General features: G+C 38.8%; 1 protein-coding gene and 1 pseudogene across 3 annotated transcripts in view; both read right to left on the reverse strand.

The window, feature by feature from the left end:
* The window catches only part of LOC103349656 (proline-rich nuclear receptor coactivator 2-like), a 66,262-nt pseudogene extending 48,968 nt beyond the window's left edge, over window positions 1–17,294 (reverse strand).
* The window catches only part of HCN1 (hyperpolarization activated cyclic nucleotide gated potassium channel 1), a 413,751-nt gene that overhangs the window by 267,504 nt on the left and 125,033 nt on the right, over window positions 1–21,214 (reverse strand).

Below are 21,214 nucleotides of genomic sequence, written 5' to 3' on the forward strand. Positions count from 1 at the left end.
GAATAGATGCTTCACTACTATATTCTATCAGACATTTAAAGAAATAACTCTGGGGGCCGGCACCGTGGCTCACTTGGTTAATCCTCGGCCTGTGGCACCAGCATCCCATACGGGTGTCAAGTTCTAGCCCCGGTTGCTTCCTCTTCCAGTCCAGCTCTCTGCTGTGGCCCAGGAGGGCAGCGGAAGATGGCCCAAGTGCTTGGGCCCCTGGACCCGTGTGGGAGACCAGGAAGAATCACCCGGCTCCTAGCTTTGGATTGGCTCAGCGCTGGCCATAGCGGACATTTGGGGAGTGAACCCACGGAAGGTAGACCTTTCTCTCCATCTCTCTCTCTCACTGTCTATAACTCTGTCAAATAAAAAAAAGCAATAACTCCAATCCTTCTCAAGCTATTCAAAACAATTGAAAGGAAGGGAATTCTCCTGAATTCCTTCTATGAAGACAGCATCACCTTATGTCCTAAAACTTAAAAAGATGCAACAGAGAAAGAGAACTATAGATCAATTTCCCTGATGAACATAGTTGCAAAAATCCTCAACAAAATACTAGATAATCAAATTCAACAACACTTCAGAAAGATCATCCACCCAGACAAAATGGGATTTATACCTGGGATACAGGAATGATTCAATACTTGCAAATCAATCAATGTGATACATCACATTAACAAACTGAAAAACAAGAACCATATAATTATCTCAATAGATGCAGAGAAAGCATTTGATAAAATACAACACCCTTTCATGATGAAAACTCTAAACAAATTGGGTATAGAAAAAACATTCCTCAACACAATCAAGGCAACTTACAACAAACCCACAGCCAAGTTCCTATTGAATGGGGAAAAGCTGGAAGCATTCCCACTGAGATCTGTAACCATACAGAGATGCCCACTCTCACCATTGCTATTCAATATAGTCCTGGAAGTTTTAGCCAGAGCCATTAGGCAAGAAAAAGAAATCAAAGAGATACAAGTTGGGAATGTTGAAGCCAAACTATCCCTGTTTCTACCAGATTCTACATATAGGGGATCCAAAAGATTCCACTAAGAGTCTACTGGATCTCATAGAAGAGTTTGATAAAGTTTCAGAATATAAAATCAAAACACAAACATCAATAAACTTTGTATTTACAGACAATGTCATGGCTTAAAAAATCCATTTTTTTTTAAGATTTACTTATTTATTTCAAAGTCAGAGTTACACAGAGAGAGAAGGAGAGACAGAAAGAGAGGTATTTCATGCACTGGTTCACTCCCCAGTTTGCCGCAACAGCCAGAGTTGCACAGATCCGAAGCCAGGAGCCCGGAGCTTCCTCTTGGTCTCCCATGCAGGTGCAGGGGCCCAAGGACTTAGGCCATCCTCCACTGTTTACCCAGGCCATAGCAGAGAACTGGATCAGAAGTGGAGTAGCCAGGACTCAAACCAGTGCCCATATGGGATGCTGGCACAACTTCTAAGATCAACCCCATTCACAATAGCTACAAAAAAAAAAATCAAATACCTTGCAATAAATTTTACCAAGGATGTCAAGACTTCTATGATGATAATTACAAAACTCTAAAGAAAGAAATGGAATTAGATATAAAAAATGGAAAAACCTTCCACGTTCATGGACTAGAAGAATCAATATCATCAAAATGTCCATACTGCCAAAAGCAATTTACAGATTCAATGCTAGTGATATCAATAAAAACACCAAGGACATTCTTCTCAGATCTAGAAAAAATGATGCTGAAATTCATATGGAAACACAGGAGACTCTGAATAGCTAAAGCAATCTTATACAACAAAAACAAAGCCAGAGGCATCACAATACGAGATTTCAAGACATACTACAGGACAATTATAATCAAAGTATTAGCCCACACATCTACAACCAACTTATCTTTGATAAAGGATCTCAAATCAATACCTGGAGCAAGGAAAGTCTCTTCAACAAAGGTGCTGGGAAAACTGGATCTCCACACTCACAAGTATGAAGCAAGACCACTACCTTACACCTTAAACAGAAATCTACTCAAAATGCATTAAAGACCTAAATCTACAACCTGATACAACCAAATTATTAGAGAACATTGGAGAAACCCTGTAAGACATTGGCATTGGCAAAGACTTCTTGGAAAAGCCTCCAGAGTCACAGTAAGTCAAAGCCAAAATTGACAATGGGATTACATCAAATTGAGAAGCTTCTGCACTGCAAAAGAACACTCAGCAAAGTGAAGAAGCAACAGACAGAATGGGAGAAATTATTTGCAAATTATGCAACTGATAAAGGATTAATAACCAAAATATATAAAAAGATCAGGAAACTCATCAACAATAAAGCAAACAACCAAGTTAAGAAATGGGCAAAGGACTTAAATAGGCATTTTTCAAAAGAGATATTCAAATGACCACAGACTCATAAAAATACACAAACCATAACAAGGTTTCACCTCACTTCTATTAGAGTGCATTCACATAGAAATAAACAAACAACAAATGCTTTTGATGATATGGAGGAAAAGGTACCATAATACACTGTGGGTGGGAATGTAAACTGGTACAGCCACTGTGGAAGACTGTATAGAGATGCCTCAGAAATCTAAATACAGACCTACCATATGACACATTCATTCCACTCCTGGGAATTTACTCAAGGGAGATAAAATCAGCATATGAAAGAATTATTTATACGCCCATGTTTATTGCAGCTCAATTCACAATAGCTAAGCTGTAGAATCACAAATGTCTGTCAACTGAAGACTGGATAAAGAAATTATGGGATACATACATCATGGAATACCACACAGAGGTAAATAAATGAAATCCTGTTTTTTATAACAAAATGGATGAAACTGGAAAATATGATACTTAGTGAAATAAGCCAGTCCCAAAAGGACAAATAACATATGTTCTCTTGGACCTGTGATAACTAATAGAGCACTTAAAAGGTAACCTATAGAATTGAAATTGATACTTTTAGATGCAACGACTTTGAACAGCACTTTGTCTCTACTGTTGAGGGAAAGAGATTTTTATTCATACTATTTGTTGAACTCTTTACCTAGTATAGAGTTAATCATACATGTATAAAGTTAATTAAAAATAGATCTTAGTAAAGAATGAGGACAATAGCAGAGTGAGTAGAAAGAGGGTGGGAGTGTGGGTGGATGGGTGAATATGGTGGAAAGAATCACTATGTTCCAAAAGTTGTACTTATGAAATGCATAAAGTTTGTATTCCTTAAGTAAAAGAATTCTAGGGGAAAAATAATTAGTAGCTTCCATTGCTAAAACATTCCATAAAGATGACACTTATTTTTTTTTTTTTTTGACAGGCAGAGTGGACAGTGAGAGAGAGAGACAGAGAGAAAGGTCTTCCTTTGCCGTTGGTTCACCCTCCAATGGCCGCTGCGGCCAGCGTGCTGCGGCCGGCACACGGCGCTGATTCGAAGGCAGGAGCCAGGTGCTTCTCCTGGTCTCCCATGGGGTGCAGGGCCCAAGAACTTGGGTCATCCTCCACTGCACTCCCAGGCCATAGCAACCGGGACAGAATCCGGCGCCCCGACCGGGACTAGAACCTGGTGTACCGGCGCCGCGAGGCACAGGATTAGCCTGTTGAGCCGTGGCGCCGGCCGATGACATTTATTTAAAAGTTATCTTAAACTTTTTTTAAATCTTTTTTTTACTTTTATGTAATGAATATAAATTTCCAAAGTACAGCTTATGGATTACAATGACCCCCCCCCCCCTCATAACTTCCCTCCCACAGGCAACCCACACCTCTCCTGTTCCCTCTCCCCTTCCATTAGCTTTATATACAGAAGATCCATTTAGTATATATTAAGTAAAGATTTCAACAGTTTGCACCCACACAGAAACACAGAGTGTAAAATACTGTTTGAGTACTAGTTATAGCATTAAATCACAACGTAAAACCCACGAAGGACAGAGATCCTACATGAGGAATAATTGCACAGTGACACCTGTTGTTGACTTAACAAATTGACACTCTTGTTTATAGCATCAGTAATCACCCGAGGCTCTTGTCGTGAGTTGCCAAGGCTAGGGAGGCCTTTTGAGTTCACCGATTCTGATCTTATTTAGACAAGGTCATAGTCAAAGTGGAAGTTCTCTCCTCCCTTCAGAGAAAGGTACCTCCTTCTTTGATGACCTGTACTTTCCACTGGGATCTCACTTGCAGAGATCTTTCATATAAGTCTCTCTCTCTTTTTTTTTTCCAGAGTGTCTTGGCTTTCCATGCCTAAAATACTTTCCTGGGCTCTTCAGCCAGATCCGAATGCCTTAAGGGCTGATTCTGAGGCCAGAGTGCTGTTTAGGACATCTGCCATTCTATGAGTCTGCTGTGTATCCCGCTTCGCATGTAGGATCATTCTCTCCCTTTTTATTCTATCAGTTAGTATTAGCAGACACTAGTCTTGTTTATGCGACCCCTTTGACTCTTAGTCCTATCATTATGATCAATTGTGAACAGAAATTGATCACTTGAACTGGTGAGATGACATTGGTACATGCCATCTTAATGGGATTGAATTGCAACCCCTGGCATGTTTCTAACTCTACCATTTGGGGCAAGTCCAATTGAGCATGTCCCAAATTGTACATCTCCTCCCTCTTATTCCCACTTCTCTATTTAACAGGGATCACTTTTCAGTTAAATTTAAACACTTAAGAATAATTGTGTATTAATTACAGAGTTCCAATAGTATTAAGTAGAACAAAAAATATTAAAAGGGATAAAGTATTAAGTTGTTCATTAACAGTAAGGACAAAGGTTGATCAAGTCACTGTTTCTCATAGTGTCCATTTCACTTCAACATGTTTCCATTTTGGTGCTCGGTTAGTTGTCACCAATCAGGGAGAACATATCAGTCCTTTGGGACTGGCTTATTTCACTCAACATAATGTTTTCCAGATTCCTCAATTTCATTGCAAATGACTGGATTTCATTGTTTTTTACTGCTGTATAGTATTTTATAGAGTACATGTCCCATAATTTCATTATCCAGTCTATTTTTGATGGGCATTTGGTTGATTTCAGATCTTAGCTATTGTGAAGTGAGCTGCAATAAACATCAATGTGCAGACAGCTTGTTTGTTTGCCAATTTAGTTTCCTTTGGGTAAATTCCAAGGAGTGGGATGGCTGGGTTGTATGGCAGGGCTCTCTTCAGGTTTCTGAGGAATCTCCAGACTGACTTCCATAGTGGCTTGACCAGTTTGCATTCCCACCAACAGTGAGTTAGTGTCCCTTTTTCCCCACATCCTCTCCAGCATCTATTGTTGGTAGATTTCTGAATGCGAGCCATTCTAACAAGGGTGAGGTGAAACCTCATTGTGGTTTTGATTTGCATTTCCCTGATGGCTAGTGATCCTGAACATTTTCTCATGTGTCTGATGGCCATTTGGATTTCCTCTTTTGAAAAATGTCTATTGAGGTCCTTGAACCATCTCTTAAGTGGGTTGTTTGTTTTGTTGTTGTGGAGTTTCTTGATCACTTTGTAGATTCTGGATATTAACCCTTTATCTGTTGCATAGTTTACAAATATTTTTTCCCATTCTGTCGGTTGCCTCTTCACTTTCCTGACTGTTTCTTTTGCAGTACAGAAATTTCTCAATTCGATATAATCCCAAATGTTAATTTTGGCTTTGACTGCCTGTGCTTCCAGGGTCTTTTCCAAGAAGTCTTTGCCGGTGACAATATCTTTCAGGGTTCCTCCAATGTTGTCTAATAATTTGATGGTGTTGGGTCGTAAATTTAGGTCTTTAAATCATATTGAGTGGATTTTTGTGTAAGGTGTAATATGGTAGGGGTCTTGCTTCATGCTTCTGCACATGGAAATCCAATTTTCCCAGCACCATTTATTGAATAGACTGTCCTTGCTCCAGGAATTGGTTTTAGATCCTTGATCAAATATAAGTTGGCTGTAGATGTTTGGATTGATTTCTGGTGTTTCTATTCTGTTCCATTGGTCTATCCATCAGTTTCTGTGACAGTACCATGCTGTTTTGATGACAACTGTCCTGTAGTATGTCTTGAAATCTGGAACATTTCTCAATACAATCAAAGCAATTTATTAAAAACTCATGGCTAGCACCCTATTGAATGGGGAAAAGTTGGAAGCATTTCCACTGAGATCTGGTACCAGACAGGGATGCCCACTCTCACCACTGCTATTCAACATAGTTCTGGAAGTTTTAGCCAGAGCTATTAGGCAAGAAAAAGAAATTAATGGATACAAATTGGGAAGGAAGAACTCAAACTATCCCTCTTTGCAGATGATATGATTCTTTATTTAGGGGACCCAAAGAACTCTACTAAGAGACTATTGGAACTCATAGAAGAGTTTGGCAAAGTAGCAGGGTATAAAATCAATGCACAAAAATCAACAGCCTTTGTATACATAGGCAATGCCATGGCTGAGAAAGAACTGCTAAGATTACTCCTCTTCACAATAGCTACAAAAACAATCAAATACCTTTTAATAAACTTAACCAAGGATGTTAAAGATCTCTACGATGAAAACAACAAAATCTTAAAGAATGAAATAGAAGAGATATCAAAAATTGGAAAAATCTTCCATGCTCATGGATTGGAAGAATCAATATCATCAAAATGTCCATTCTCCCAAAAGCAATTTATACATTCAATGCAATACCAATCAAAATACCAAAGGCATTCTTCTTATATCTGGAAAAAATGATGCTGAAATTCATATGGAGACACAGGAGACCTCGAATAGCTAAAGCAATATTGTACAACAAATACAAAGCCAGAGGCATCACAATACCAGATTTCAGTTATCTTATACTTTAAAAATGTGACCATCACCTTCAGAAAACATATTTAAAGCATCTTGATAGCAATAATGAAAATTCACAAATCCCCCATCTGTACTTGCTTAAAAGACCAGTATGAACCTCATTTGTGGACTAGGGTTTCCTTCAGTGTAGTTTCTAGGAAACCATTCACAAAATCACAGCTGCAGCTAATTTTCATTTCCAAGGATTCTGCATTTGTTGGAAATAGAAAAGAGGGATATCATTTTTGAAAGCCAGCACAGAAACTGAGCTACATCATCTTAAGCATACAGCTCTTAATAATTCCCAGAATAAGGACTCATCATTTCTATTCTTAAGTAAAATCCTGATGCAGACTAGAATTCTATAACAGCTTATTATATCACTCTACTTCACCAGACTACATTTTGAATAGTCACTTCATATTATGTGATATGCACATCTGTCTAATTGCTTGATTGGTTATTGTAATAAAGAATTAGTAAACACACTAATAAGTAACTAATCAATAACCAAAGAGTGAAATACACACTGTGCTCTTTTTCTTACACCTACAAGTTTATATCAAGCACACAAGCAAGTAAATCCACAGGGAGATTTTCATAAAATCTGCCTCTTTTTTTGATTTCACGAAAACTGTATGTAAGAGCTCAAGTCTCCAGACAAAAATGAACGATATCTCAAGATACTAACATAACTCTCAATGTCACTACTGAAATGATATCTTTCAGAAATTATAGAGAAGATTGCAGATGAGTAAAAATTTTCTTCATTTCACAAAAAGAAAGTTAAAAATTGTTTCATAATGGCTATTGTTTATTCAAGGTATAGTCAATACCATGATATGAAATTACATTGCCATAGGACATTCAATTTCATATCATGTATTCTTTTTAGCAGTAATACATATTTCTAGCCATTTCCTTTTTTTAAAAAAAAAAAAACCTATTTATTTGAGAGGAAGTGAGAGAAATACATAAAGAGAGACACTGATGGACAGAGTGTTCCCATTACGTAGGTCACTGCCCAAATGCCTAGAATAGTTGGGGCCAATCTAAGGATGAAGCAGGGAGCTAGGAACTCAATCCAGGAACCAAATTACTTGAGTCATAACCACTGCCTCCCAGGATGTATATTATATAGAGACTAAAGTCAGTAGCCAGAACCTGGTATTGAACTTATTCTAGTATATCAGCCCCCATCTTTTTGTTTTCTAACCTTACAATTCACTAACTGTGAAGGATGATTTTAAGCAACTGTATTTCAGATTTATAATAAAAAAGAATAATTTGGAACTTATGGAGAAAAATTTTTGAACAATGACTATTTTTCATTTATTTGTAAGGTTGAAAAACACCCTGGCTGGTTTTAAAAGATAATTTTATGTTATGTTTGTAAGTTTCCAAGATAGCAATAGATTAAGAAGCATAAAGCCATTTGTTTTTATTTATTTTATTTATTTTTATTTTATTTTATTTTTTGACAGGCAGAGTGGACAGTGAGAGAGAGAGACAGAGAGAAAGGTCTTCCTTTTTGCTGTTGGTTCACCACCCAAGTGGCCACTACGGCTGGCATGTTGGGGCCGGCGCACTGCGCCGATACGAACCTAGGAACCAGGTGCTTCTCCTGGTCTCCCATGCGTGTGAAGGGCCCAAGGACTTGGGCCATCCTCCACTGCACTCCCAGGACACAGCAGAGAGCTGGAGAGGAAGAGGAGTGACCGGGACAGAATCCGGCACCCCGACCAGGACTAGAACCTGTAATGCTGGCGCTGCAGGTGGAGGATTAGCCTATTGAGCTACGGGGCTGGCCAATAAAGCCATTTGTTTTATAATAGAATGGATCCAAATAATGGAAAAAAATTTAAAAGATGCATAAAGTGATGTTAATTTGATATTTCTTACTTTTTTTTCCCAAAATTTAACTAGATCTCAAGATTATCCTATATTCAAGAGAAATGCAAGAACCAGATAGGTTTTCAGCAGAAACTGATTTATCCTCAAATTTTGCATCTGAGCTTCAGCTAAGGGAAAGACTGGTCTATAAATAACATCTTTAGTGAAATCTATCACATTTCTCTAAAAAACTGAAAAGGCTTCATTAAATCTGACTTATCCATGACTTCAGCAGCACTACATTCTCTTTTTAAGGTTTAAGCAATATTCTCCATCTATTAAACTGAATTTATAAAATAGTTGTTGTCAGAGTACAGCTTTACAAAAAGGAGAGGGGGCAAAAATAGGCAGCAATGAACTCAATATAGTAGTCAAAAAAATTAACAGCACTTTTATTTCAACTAGCAGTGTTCCTTTCCAATGTTGTAACATCTTATAACTGTGGAACTAAAAACTTACTATGTCTGTGTCTGCATAATATTATTTCATAATACTTATTTAGTGTGTCCATATATAATATAATCTAGTAAAAGCCTTGCCTTGAAATTTGTCTCTAATGCCTTTGATGCAGATGCTAGATTCTATCTGGCCCTAGTCTCCCAAATTTTCTCAGTCTCCCACCCTTGGTTTAAAATTTATTTTCAAAGCAGCCTGTTACTGAAATTAAGGCACTAAATTGAGCGAGTGGCGCAGACAGCCCCATATAACCCTTGATCACAACTCAAGAGGCTATGTTATCACCTGCACATAGTATCTTGATGTTCTCTGGGGTTTTTGTAAGAACACAAGCCCTAAGCAAAACATCACTGACACCTGCAGATATTCTGAGTGAAAACCACCTTACCATTATCAAAATTCCCTAAAGAACACAATTTCATCACCAAGCAAAGGAAGGCCATGAACAATGGACCAATCAGAAAACTGCACAGGAGTTGGTCATACACTTAAAAACCCCAGCTTCAATATCTAAAACCAGCTACCCTTAACTCTCCAAAAGCCTGGGAATAAATCCACTGGTTCCTGGCTCCTTGCTCTGTGCTTTAAAAATACCTACTTTTTCTATAGGACTGTATCAGTAATTGGTTTGCTACATATTGGGCAAGCAGGCCCAGGTTTGGGGTTCTAAAACACTTGAATAAACAGAATGGATTTCTATGAAGATGTCATTCTTACATTTAATTTTGTATTGGAAAGGTCACATCTGAAACATTTCTTACCAGCTCTTTGCTTTAAAGGAGAAATTGAAGATAGTTTATTTAAAAAAAAAATAAGCAGGCTTTGAAAAAGCTTAGATGCATGCTATATTTTTCTTATCCACTCAAAAATAGCATTTATGTTCTAGGAGTTAAATCTTAGGATGCTCTGATTGCAAACTTTTTAGGCTTAACACTAGGATAATTACCAAGGAGTAGTGTTAGAGGTCAATTTTGTATCAATACAACAATAAATGTACTCTGTGTGATATAATACATGTGAAAAATGAAAAGCACTGGAAATACAGAGCCTTCTAATGGCAGATGGAGATATACATATGGGGATATTTTCTTAAAAGAAGATAAAATGAGGATTATCACAACAAAATTAAGAAAGTCAGGAATGCAATCTTCAAATAGGTCAACCTGGTATGCACCAAGTGCAGAGATGGGCTTCTCCTTAGCTTCCCTTATCTGCCTAAAGACAGACATTCCAAAAAGAATGTAACTGGACACTTTTGTAAGATGGTTTAAAAACATCGCCTCTAGTCCTCCCAGTAATCCAGGATTGTGATTTCCTTTTACAGATTAAAAACCAGAATCTCAATTAAAATAAAAACATCACAAAGAATAAAGTTCTGAAGCAACTGAGACAAAAGTTTTTTATACTTCTTTATTCATTTGAAACGCAGAGTGCTAGGGAGAGGGAGAGACAGAGGGAAAGAAAGATCTTCTATCTCCTGGTTCACTTCCCAAATGATCGAAACATCAAGGACCGGTTCAGGCCAAAACCAGGAGCCAAGAACACCAGCTGGGTCTTCAATATGGGCAGCAGAGGCCCTAGTAATTTGGACTATTTACTGCTGCTTTCCCCAGCAGATCCACAAGGAGCTGCATTGTAAACGGAGCAGCCAGGACTCAAACTGGCACTCCAGTACCAGGATGCCCCATCACAAGCACCAGCTTAGCCTGCTACTCCAAAACTCTAGTCCCCTGAAATGAGATGTTAACCCAGTTCCTCTGCCCTCAAAGTCTAAATCCTATAATTAATTTTATATGCATCTACTTCCTATTTCATGAGTTATTTTCCCAGTTTGCATCTAGATTAGATTAATATTCATTTTGATTTGTTACTAGGTGTTCTTAAAACTATTAACTAGAGGTTAGATAAAGTAACTTTTTTTTTTAATTTGTTTATTTATTTGAAAGTCAGAGTTTCAGAGACAGAAAGAGATCTTCCATCTGCAGGTTCACTCCCCAGATGGCTGCAATGGCTCAGGCTGGTTCAGCTGAAGACAGGAGCCAGGAGCTTCATCCAGGTTTCCCAAATGGGACCCAAACACTTGCGTCATCTTCTATTGCCATTTCCAGGTCATTACCAGGGAGCTGGATTAGCCAGGACATGAGCCAGAGCCCATATAGAATGCCAGCCTCACAGGCAGCAGCTTTACCTGCTATGCCATAACACCAGCCCTGAGACAGATTAACCTTTTAGTTGTGAGTTTACAAAGACATCTGGTGCCTGGGCAAAAATATTGACCTTTCCATTAACCATATACACCCTGAGACCCAATCATATATGTAGCAAATTTGTTATAGTGGGAAAGGTAATTTGTTGATTATTCAAAGCTTAAACTGATTAATTTAATTCCATTCTGTTCCACAAAGACAATTCCAATAATTGATCACATCTGGTAACTCACAAATGCATCTCCCACCCAATATAAGTAATTTGAACAATTAAATTAAATGTGGATGAACCTGTAGAAAGTTCTTAACCTCCTACTTCAAATGCTTATCCAAATAACTGTGTCATGACACATAGAAAAGTCAATGGAAATCTTCTTAGCTGTATTAGGGTGAAATCTTAAAATTACCAATTTTGTTGTGAATATGCACTCTTTTATGCCAGCTCCATTTTATAAGAGGAAATTTGCTTAACGTTATCTTTATTCATTATCAAGGATCATATTTCATACACAACATGATTTTTAAGTAAGCTTTCCATAATCATCAGTAGTAAGGAACATGAGATGATAAAAAGGAATTGTCTCAAACAAAACAAGGAACAGGTGGTAGCCTGAGCTGCATCTGTCATTAGTCTATAGAGAGGAAAGAGAGAGAAGACAGCAGTAGATACACAAAAAGGGATTTGGAAGGCACACTGGAGCTACATATTTGTATTTGTTAAGAACTATTTTTTCTTCTGACCTATAAAGTAAAACTACCTTATATAATAGTCTAACGTATAATTATCTCGTCAGAAGAATATTCTGTGTATTTTGGTCAAATTAAATTGTACTACACTTCATAAGGAGTCGAAGATATTAGAGAAAGACAATGAAAAGGTAAATTAAAATTGAACTGTCAGTTTTAAGGCCCCATGCAATGAAGCACACAATAAACTCATGGGCGGTGATCCACAATGTAGATATTTTCTGCTCTGATATTCCTACATTCCTATTCCTACATTTCCTAATGATCTGACAGAGGAATAATAGCAAATTCCTTAAGGATTTTTTTTATCTGCAGAAAGTAATGAGAGCAATGAATAGAAAAAGTGTCATCATTAAGCTGGTATCTTTCCCAGCAGGACAGCAGGCTCTACTCACTTGATGGCCTAGCATAACCAAAGGATTTTTCTCTATAGGGTATATTTATATGAATAATGACACCTGCTCTACCATTACCAGACGGTGTTTGAATAGGGAAGACAGGTTCCTTGAGTAGTCATATCTTGCATGCATGAGAATTAATTTATTGTGATATGGTTAAATAGCTGTAAAAATAAATATAAGCATTCTATTTATTAACTTTACTCTCTGAGTACAATTAGCTTAATTGGACTTGATACAGAACCTTGAGAGAAAATTAATTTGAAGAGTATCCTCACTTTGGTAACAAAATAAAATTTAAGTGGGTTCTCAGCATAAATTGATATGGTATTATAGAAGCAGCAAAATCTGAATGCTGCTATTTCATTGTGTTTTTCTTAAACTGAATACCTCTTTCCCAACAGGTTACTTCATTATTCTCTCTTCAACAGAGGCCAGTATTTATTCTATCATCCTAACAATGGAATTACTAAGATTTTCTTTTCTGCCCTAATCTAAGATTCTATTAGCACTGAGCAGTATATCGCAAACCTTAATTATATATATAATCATATTTGACCTCTTTTTTAAAACTCTGTAATTGACTGTCTCCACTCAGAATGAGAGAGGTCTAATAAACTTAGTATAGGGAAGTTAATTTCATTTGAAATAATAACATTTTCGTCATTATTCTGCTGAAAAGTCTGAAAGTTAATACTGAGAAACTTACTTTTCATTACCCAACTGTTTCTATTACCAAGTCCTTCTGTATTTCATAATATGTAATTTTAGGGAAATTATGAAAATTCATAAGTACATTTCCATATGTTTTAAAATAGAATATTAAATTTTGCACTGTTTAATAGGTCTCATGTCAAAGGGCAAGCATAGTTTTAACAATCAAAATCTAGAATACCAAAAGAGTTTGTTTTATTTGCTGGCACAGCACAAATCAGTAATCACAAGATAGAAACTGATGGCAAAATGTTACAAGACAAAGAAAGGAGAGGTGTCCGTGCAGTGGCTCAGTGGGTTATGCTGGTGCCTGCAGTGCCAGCATCCCTATGGGCAAAAGTTGGAATCCTGGCTGCTCCACTTCCTATCTAGCTCTCTGCTAATGTACCTGGGAAAGCAGCAGAAGATGGCCCAAGTCCTTGGGCCCCTGGCACCCATGGGGGAGACCTGGCGGGGAAGCTCTTGGCTACTGATTTAAGCCTGGCCAAGCCTCAGCCATTGCAGCCATTTGGAGAGTGTGGATCAGAGGATGGAAGATCTCTTTTTGTCCTTTTCTCTTCCTCTTACTGTAATTCTGCCTTTCAAATAAATAAATAATTTTTTTAAAAAAAGGAAGGGGAAAAGAAAACTAAGAATAAAAGGGGAAGAAGACTGAAACAGATCAAAATAAAAGATTCCTTTCACTCGAGGTCCCCATGCTGAGTGGAACTGTCCATCATAACAGCTTCCTTCTGACTCTGGGGCGGGTTCCTCTCTGTGAAGGAAAATGTCTAAGCAGGAACTTTCATGTTTCTTCTGCAACTACTAGGACCTTTACAAGAGTAGAAATCTGTGAACAAAAGCAAATTAATAAGGTGGTGAGCCATATGCCTGCAGTGATAGTGGCTATCCTCTTTCCTTTATTGTTATTTTCTCTCTGACAGATTGAAGAGTAAAGAACCCAGGTCTACTATCTCATAGAGAAACTGAGTTGCAGCAAATCTGTCCACTTGAGGCTTATAAATGTTTTATAAATTCATACTATTGTTGCTAATACATAAAGGAATTTCCTTAATTGCTTTCAAAATTATGTGTAGTGTACAAAAGAATCAAGACAATCTTGACATGCTAATTGAATTAGAATGGAATTAAGATTGAAATCTATTCATCTACTTACAAAGCAGAATGTTTTTCCTTTCGTTTTGTCTTTCTGTCTTCTTGCTACATCTCTTCCTTTTCCAAATAATTTTTCAACACCTACTATGTGCCAGAAACTCTACTTGGCTCTGCTAATACGAAAATAAAGTCTCTTTCCCATGTAAAGGAGTGCAGGAATCTGGCAATAAACCAAGCAACTGTCTTGCATTGTGGAAGTGCTGTGCTGAATGATCATAGAAAGGAAAGAGCTACAGGAAGAGAGCACTGGTGCTCACCTTTAGCTGGAGAAAGTAAGGGGTCGCACAGAGATGCCTACAGAGCTAAATGCTGACATGTAGAACTAAATCTCCCTCTGCTCTTTTTTGTTGGTGTTGTTTGTTCGTTTGTTTGTTTTGAGCAGACAGACAGATAGTGACTCTAATTCTGGTGTCAGCACTCCTTTGGGTTTTTGTCCCATGCCAACAAAGAATGAAGGATGCAAACAGGAAGTAAGGTAAAAAGCGGATTTTGTGGATAAGGAAAAGGCAGAAAGAACTCTCAGCACCCAGAGGGGCTCTTAGACCAGAAAATCATTTGGCTAGAATAGTTTTACAAAGAGTTCCCATCTGTTGGTGTACTCCGCAAATGCCCACAGTGGCCAGAGTTCAAAGCCTGGAGCTATGAGCCCAATCCAGATCTCCCACATGTGTGGCAGAAACATAGTTACCTGAGCAATCACTGCTTCTTCCTTGGATTTGCATTAGTAGGAATCTGTGATAAGGAACCACAGACATAATTGATATCCAGGCACTCTGCTATGGGATATGGGTGTCTTACTGACTAGGTTGACCACCTAGTCCCAGAGCTAAATGTTAAGGATTAACACAGGTTATCCAGACACCAACAGTAAAATACTACAAGAGAGTATTTTTGGCTAAGAAAAAAGTGCAAAAAACTTGGTGACAGAGAAGAACATAGATTTTAAAAAAGAATGATTTCAAAGAAACATTCCACGGGAAATCTTGATGAAATGAAAATCCTTACTGAGCACAGCACAGGCCAACCAAACAAGGGTAAATTTGATTTCTAAGACTGACCTCATTAAAATGGTCATTTTTATTGTCCTTTTTAAAAAAAATATTTGAAAGGTATAGCCACAGAGATGAAGAGACAGACAGAGAGAGACAGACAGAGAGACAGAGAGACAGAGGGAGGTCTTCCACTTTCTGGTTCATTCCCCAAATGCCTGCAACAGGTCTGCACTGGGCCAAAGCTAGGAGCCAGAACTCCATCCTGGTCTCCCACATGGGTGGCAGGGGCCCAAGTACTTGGTCCATCTTCTATTGCTTTCCCAGATTCATTATCAGGAAGCTGGATTAGAAGGGTTACCAGAACTTGATATGGCATGCCCGTGTCCCAAGCTACCACTTAACCCACTGTTCCCAACACCGAACTATACACAAATATAAATTCTGAATTAAGTCGTCTTGGTATAAACCTTAAAAGCCTGTCCCATTTTCTTGCATTCAATTGGGCTATATACTTAAGCATATACCATCCCTACTTTACTTTCATATGTAAAACTACATACACAAAATGACCATGGTGCCTAAGATTTTCACTAAGAACCTGAACAAAATCACACTTTCAGTAAAAACTTGAAATTACTATTACCTTTATCTATAAAAGATCTGTCTTTATACTACACTCATATATAGCTGGAGTTTTTTGTTTTATTTTTGTATCTGCTATATACACTTCTTTGGTCATCATCATCACTAGTAATTGTACAACTAAAAATCATATTGCGAGCTTTTTCTTCTTGAGCTACTTCATGGTAAACAGATTTATATATATATATATGTATATATATAAATCTCATTTTAAGTAAAAGTTTCTTTTTTTCCTTTTTTTAAAAAATGTTTATTTATTTTGAAAGGCAGAAAGAGAGAGAGAAAGAGATCTTTAGTCTGATGATTCACTCACAAAATGGTTGCAATGGCCGAGGCTGGGTCAGGCCAAAGCCAGGAGCCAGAAACTCCATCAAGATCTTGCAGGTAGATGCCACGTGCCCAGGCACTTAGGCCATAATGTTCTGCTTTCACAGGCACATGAACACAGAGCTTGGATCAGAACTGAAGCAACTGGGACTCAGTCCAGCACTCTGATACGTGATGCCCAGCCCCAGGCAGCATCTTAGTTCACTGGGTCACACCTCCAAAGCATTCTTATGGGTAAGTAGAGTTACTGACTCTATACATAAGCAGAGTTCTATAATCAACACAATATACTCTTCCTTGAATAATTTACAAAAGTTACAGGGTCTTGGGTTAAATTTTCTGATCTCACCAGTTTTTTTGGGTAGAAGAAATCAGAAAGGATAAAAGTTGAAAAGAAGAAGGTAAACTGTGCTTCTTTCTTGCTTTAACAGGTGCACTAACAGCATCTAACCCTCATTTATCATGATTAAGATCCTTAATATAGATAAAGTAGCTTAGATGATTTCCTTATGCAGAAGAGCCATTCATCATTTATTAACTACTCTTATTGTTGTTACCATTGTTTTTTAAAACCAATCATATTTAGCAATCTACCACCCATTAAGCTGATAGGAAAAATACTTATTGCACATTATATTTAAAGTTTTAGAAAAACTATCACAATCAAAGAATTGTTTATTCAAAACAACTTCACTTTTTCTAAATAGCTTTATTTTGAAATTATGTATGTCAGGGCTCAGAATATGCTAACTAAATTATGGCACCTTAGCATAATTAGTATTTTTAGCTCACGGAAATTAAGAAAACCACAGAAGCAGGAAGTTCTCTTTGACCTTCCCCTTTCCCCATTCTCTTGAAACTAGAATTTGCTTTATTTCTTCTTCCCTGCAGAGGCATATCAAACTTGGGATGGTCATTCTCTGGGTTCTGTGTATCCTGAAGGCCCTCCTCTGTCATGCTTCTAAAGGGAAGGAAAGTCACACAGAGAGACGGGAAAGAATGTGAACAGATAGGCCTTGATGAGTTTCCCCAGTTTATCACTCTTAAGGCAAACCCTTTTGTCCTCCAGTCATACTTCAATGTGGCTGTCCATGAGAATACACAGGTTCCCCCGGGAAAAACCTGGGTCCTCATCTCTCTCTCTCTCTCTTTATTTATTTTTTATTTTTTTTAAATTTTTTCACAGGCAGAGTTACACAGTGAGAGAGAGAGAGAGACAGAGAGAAAGGTCTTCCTTTTTCCGTTGGTTCACCCCCCAAGTGGCCACTGCGGCCAGCGCTCTGTGGCTGGTGCACTGCGCTGATCTGAAGCCAGGAGCCAGGTGCTTCCTCCTGGTCTCCCATGTGGGTGCAGGGCCCAAGCACTTGGGCCATCCTCCACTGCCTTCACGGGCTACAGCAGAGAGCTAGACTTGAAGAGGAGCAACCGGGACAGAATCCTGCGCCCCGACCGGGACTAGAACCCGGTGTGCCGGCAGTACAGGCAGAGGATTAGCCTATTGAGCCATGGCACCGGCTTCTCTCTCTTTTTAAAGATTTGTTTATTTATTTTTAAAGTCAAAGTTAAAGAGAGAGGAAAAAACAGAGATATTCCATCCACTGGTTCATTCCCCAGTGGACACAGCGGCAAGGACAGGGCCAGGCCAAAGCCAGGAACTATAAGCTTCATTTCGGTCTCCCACATGGGTGGCAAGGGCCCAAACACTTAGGCCATCTTCTGCTGCTTCCCTCAGGCCATTAGCAGGGACCTGGATCAGAAGCAGAGCAGCCAGGACAGGAACTGGTATGCACACTGGATGCCCATGCAGTGGTTTAACCCACTACACCACAATGCTGCCCGCCTGGGTCCATCTTCCTCCCTCCCTCCTTCTCTTTCTTCCTTCCTCTCTCCCTTTTTTCTCTCTTTCTCTTTCTAAAAAGATTTATTATATTTATTTGAAAGGCAGTTACAAAGAAAGAGGGAGACACAGACAGAGAGGTCTTCAATCAGCTGATTTACTCCCCAAATGACCATAATGGCTAGGGCTCAGCCAACCAAAGCCAGGAGCCAAGAGTTTCTTCCAGGTCTCCCACCGGGATGCAGGAGCACAAACATTTAGGCCATTCCCCGTTGCTTTCCCAGGTGCATCAGAAGGGAGCTGGGTGGAAAGTGTGCAGCCAGGACTGGAAATAGTGCCAATTTCTGATGCTGGAGCTACAGGCAGCAGCTTAACATACTACACCATGACACTGGCCCCACGGGTCCTCATTTCTAAAGGCTGCTGTGTCACACAAAACTAGCATTTTTAGTTCCCAACTAGCAATTGTTATGTTGTCCTCTTGTTAATCTGTCTTTTCTTATAAAGGTGTCGGACATGAATTTTGGCATGAGTGATGAAAATTTTATCCTCTACATTTAATATGCCATATGGAACAAAAAGATTTATGTTTTGGAAATCCATTTTGAAAATTCGGAGATGTTAAGAAGATTGTTACATATGGCTGAAAATCTGTTTGATATGTGAAACCACAAGATTTCTCTGAGTTCATTCTGGAAACTTATTGCAAAACATTCAAAATGTTAAGCTTTATGTTTAATTATTAGATTAACACTTAGATTTCTGTTTTGGTCATTAATGTTTTACCTTAGAAAGTTCTTTTATAATATGAGATTTATTTACTATTCAGAGTCTTTCCTTATTCATATAAAATCTAATATTCACCTTTTAGCATATAACTTTAAATCTGATGTCTTATTATTTTCAGTCAAAGTTTAAGACTAGAAAGTGTGGGTGCACACCATGGCACTGGAGGTCAAGCTGTGTCTTGGGACCCCTGCATTCCAAATCAGAGTGCAAGTTCAAGTTCTGGCTACTCAACTTCTGATCCAGCTTCCTGTCAATGCACCTGTGAAGGAAGAGTATTATGGCCCAAGGACTTGAGTCCCTGCCACCCATATGGAAGAACAGAGTGAAATTCCTGGCTCCCAGCATTGTCCTGGCCCAGACCTGGCTATTGCAAGCATTATGGGAGTGCAGCAGCAGATGAAAGGTCTCTCTTTCTCCCCTTCTGGCCCCCTTCCCCATTATGCTTTCAACTAAATAGATAAATAAATCTTTTTAAAAAAAAGACTAGAAAATAAAATTTTAATTAGTTTATATTTTTCCAAGGATCATGGTCCTTTTATTGTTATTACTTGTTTAGTGACCAAGAAAATAGAATATTTTCTTATGCTTATATGTTTTTAAAAGATTTATTTGAAAGGCAGATTGCCAGAGAGAGAGAAGAGAGATTGACACAGAGAAAGGAAGAGGAATCCTCTATCCACTGTTTAACGAATATAATGGCCAGGTCTGTGCTAGACAGAAGCCAATGGTCAGGAATTCCATCCTGATCTCCTTTATGGGTGTCAGGGGCTGCCTCCTCAGGCACATCAGCTCTAAGCTGGATGGAGTGGAAGTAAAGCAGCCAGGACTCCAACCAGCACTCCAATATGACATGCCAACAAGCAGCAGCTTAACCCACTGCACCACACCAGCCCCTATGCTAGCATATTTTTACATACAAGAGATAGCTGATTCATGTAACTTGATAGAACAAATCAGCAGAGATTTGATTCACAGCAGCCCACTGACTGAAGTAATGAAATTGCTGGTATTTTCCAAATGCATTAGCTAAAACTGTGCCATAAAATGTTAGCATGCAATGAAGCAGTCCTGTCACTGTTTTTAATTAACAAAGCCAAATGAATATTTATCCTTAATTACGTGATTGTGAGTGTTCTTTAACCATATTTAATTCCATCTGATATTCCCTCTCTGTCTCTCTGCCCCTTTCTCTCCTCCATTCTCCCTCTTATCTCCCTACTCCCTTTCCTCTCTCTACCTCTTTGTCTTCCTATTTCCCCCACCCAAAGGGTTATTTATACTGCATCCTTGAAAGCTGAAACAGAGGGTTTTTTTGGAGTCTCTGTTTCTGTTTCTTTCATTACACATTTTCCTAGATTCCAAATCATCTAGAGGGTGGAATCCCCTCACACACTGACTTTTCATCTTACCATCTCTAGGTCTGACAAACAGGCAAATCGATTGTTCAGTCTTCCAGCAGGGGCCTGTGTCAAGGCATAGCAGGTTAATCAAGCATCTGTGGGCTGGATTGAGCTTGGCTGTTCCACTTCTAATCCAGCTTCCTGCTGATGCACTTAGGAAAGCAGCAGAAGATGATCCAAGTGCCCGGGCCCCTGCCTCTGATGTGGGACACTAGGAAGAAAATCCTGGCTCCTGGCTTAGGCCTGGCTCAGACCTGGTCTTTGGGGTCATTTGGGGGAGTGAACCAGCTTATGGAAGATTCACTCTCCCCCTCTCTCTCTGTTTCTCTTTCATTCTCTGTGTGTCCTTTCTCTGTAACTCTGCCTTTCAAATAAATAAAGGTTAAGATGCTGCCTGCAGCATTGGCATCCTGTAAGGGTACCAGTTTGTGCCCTGGATGTTCCACTTCCAATCCAGCTCCCAGCTATTGGTCTGGGAAAGCAGTAGAAGATGGTCCAAGAGCTTGGAACCCTGCACTCATATGGAAGATCCAGATGAAGCTCCTGACTCCCAGCTTTGGCCTGGCTCAACCTGGGCCATTGTGGCCACTTGGGGAATGAACTAGCAGATGGACGATCTCTCTCTCTCTCTCTCTCTCTCTCTCTCTCTCTCTCTCTCTTTCTCTGTGTGTGTGTGTGTGTGTAACTAGCTCTCAAATAAATAAATAAATGAATCTTAAAAATTATTTTAAGACTTTCAGCAATAGGTTTTTTACTAGCATACTAGATTACCAGTTAGGAGAGACATATACGTGAAATCTTAATTAAATCTGACATAAGGCAAGCTATTTTTTGCTTCATGGTTTACACAG

This window comes from Oryctolagus cuniculus, chromosome 14 (genome assembly GCF_964237555.1).
Source record: "Oryctolagus cuniculus chromosome 14, mOryCun1.1, whole genome shotgun sequence".
Classification (NCBI taxonomy): Eukaryota; Metazoa; Chordata; class Mammalia; order Lagomorpha; family Leporidae; genus Oryctolagus; species Oryctolagus cuniculus.